Source organism: Piliocolobus tephrosceles, chromosome 12, assembly GCF_002776525.5.
Source record: "Piliocolobus tephrosceles isolate RC106 chromosome 12, ASM277652v3, whole genome shotgun sequence".
NCBI classification, from domain to species: Eukaryota; Metazoa; Chordata; class Mammalia; order Primates; family Cercopithecidae; genus Piliocolobus; species Piliocolobus tephrosceles.
Window position 1 is genome coordinate 67,797,109 of NC_045445.1, and position 2,707 is coordinate 67,799,815.

At 45.0% G+C, this 2,707-nt stretch overlaps 1 pseudogene; it reads left to right on the forward strand.

The window, feature by feature from the left end:
* Positions 1-525: 525 nt before the first annotated feature.
* LOC111536086 lies at positions 526-2,447 on the forward strand (annotated as a pseudogene).
* Positions 2,448-2,707: the final 260 nt, after the last annotated feature.

Here is a 2,707-nt window from a genome sequence, read left to right on the forward strand (position 1 = left end):
CTGTCGCCCAGGCTGGAGTGCAGTGACATGATCTCGAGGCTCACTGCAACCTCCACCTCCAGGGTTCAAGTGATTCTCGTGTCTCAGCCTCCCACGTAGTTGGGATTACAGGCACCTCCCACCACACCTGGCTAATTTTTGTATTTTTAATAGAGATGAGGTTTCATCATGTTGGCCAGGCGGGTCTCAAACTCCTGACCTCAAGTGATCCACCCACCTTGGCCTCCCAAAATGCTGGGATTACAGGCATGAGCCACCACACCCAGCCACATTAAGGTATTTTCTTTAAAAATATGTTAAATATATCATAGGACAAGAGAGTACTCATCAAACTAAAGCTATCAAAACTTTGATATAATAATTAAATGATTTTGAAAAATATCATATCACCTTTGAATCCATAGAAGAAACCAAACTTGATCATGACAACTGTTTACTTTATTACTGGATTCAATTTTATAATAAATAATAAAAATTTTTGAGGGCAGATGGACCGACTGATGGTAGGGACGGGAGGCGAGCAAGATGGCGCAGATGCGAGGCACCCGGAGGAAAGTCTGTTACTACTACCACGGGGATGTTGGAAATCACTGCTACAGACAAGGCCACCTAATGAAGCCTCACCGAATCCGCATGACTCATAATTTGCTGCTCAACTATGGTCTCTAGCAAAAAATGGAAATCTATCGCCCTCACAAAGCCAATGCTGAGGAGATGACCAAGCACCATAGCGACAACTACATTAAATTCTTGCGCTCCATCCGTCCAGATAACATGTCGGAGTAGAGCAAGCAGATGCAGAGATTCAACGTTGGTGAGGACTGTCCAGTATTCAATGGCCTGTTTGAGTTCTGTCAGTTGTCTACTGGTGGTTCTGTGGCAAGTGCTGTGAAATTTAATAAGCAGCAGGTGGACATCGCTGTGAATTGGGCTGGGAGCCTGCACCATGCAAAGAAGTCTGAGGCATCTGGCTTCTGCTACATCAATAATACCGTCTTGGCCATCCTGGAACTGCTAAAGCATCACAAGAGGGTGCTTATATTGACATTGATATTCACCATGGCGACGGCGTGGAAGAGGCATTCTATACCACAGACTGGGTCATGACTGTGTCCTTTCCTAAGTATGGAGAGTACTTCCCAGGAACTGGGGACCTACAGGATATCGGGGCTGGCAAAGGCAAGTATTATGCTGTTAACCACCCGCTCCGAGATGGGATTGATGCCGAGTCCTATGAGGCCATTTTCAAGCCGGTCATGTCCAAAGTAATGGAGATGGTCCAGCCTAGTGCGGTGGTCTTACAGTGTGACTCAGATTCCCTATCTGGGGATAGGTTAGGTTGCGTCAATCTAACCATCAAAGGGCACGCCAAGTGTGTGGAATTTGTCAAGAGCTTTAACCTACCTATGCTGATGCTGGGAGGTGGTCGTTACACCATTCGTAATGTTGCCCAGTGCTGGACATACTAGACAGCTGTGGCCCTGGATACGGAGATCCCTAATGAGCTTCCATACAACCACTACTTTGAATACTTTGGACCAGATTTCAAGCTCCACATCAGTCCTTCCAATATGACTAACCAGAACACGAATGAGTACCTGGAGAAGATCAAACAGAGTCTGTTTGAGAACGTTAGAATGCTGCCGCACACACCTGGGGTCCAAATGCAGGCAATTCCTGAGGACGCCATCCCTGAGGACAGTGGCCATGAGGACGAAGAAGACCCTGACAAGCGCATCTCAATCTGCTCCTCTGACAAACGAATTGCCTGTGAGGAAGAGTTCTCCCATTCTGAAGAGGAAGGAGAGGGGGACCGCAAGAACTCTTCCAACTTCAAAAAAACCAAGAGAGTCAAAACAGAGGATGAAAAAGAGAAAGACCCAGAGGAGAAGAAAGAAGTCAGAGAAGAGGAGAAAACCAAGGAGGAAAAGCCAGAAGCCAAAGGGGTCAAGGAGGAGATCAAGTTGGCCTGAACAGACCTTTCCAGCTCTGGCTTCCTGCTGAGTCCTTCACCTTTCTCCCCCAACCCCTCAGATTTTATATTTTCTATTTCTCTGTGTATTTATATAAAAATTTATTAAATATAAATATCCCCAGGGACAGAAACCAAGGCCCTGAGCCCAGGGCAGCTGTGCTGGGTGAGCTCTTCCAGGGACCATGTTGCCACCCATTCTTCCCCAGTTCTTAACTTTGAACCATAAAGGGTGCCAGGTCTGGGTGAAAGGGATGCTTTTATGCAACCATAAGACAAAATCCTGAAATGCGAAGTGCCTGCTTAGTAGCTTTGGAAAGGTGCCCTTATTGAATATTCTAGAAGGGGTGGCTGCGTCTTCAAGGATCTCCTGTTCTTTTCAGGCTCCTAAGGTAACATCAGCCATTTTTAGATTGGTTCTGTTTTCATACCTTCCCACTGGCCTCAAGTGAGCCACGAAACACTGCCTGCCCCCTGTCTTCTCCTAATTCTGCAGGTGGAGATTGCTAGTCTAGTTTCCTTTTTGAGATACTATTTTCATTTTTCTGAGCCTCTTTGTGATAAAATGGTACATTTCTATATAAAAAGTAATAATAATAATTTTTATTTACATCCATTAGGGAGATTGGCCTTTAATTTTCTTACTATATCCTTGTCAGATCTTCTCATAAGTATTATTATAATCACATAAAATGAGTTCAGAATCATTCCTTCCTTTCTTATTCTCTGGAAGAA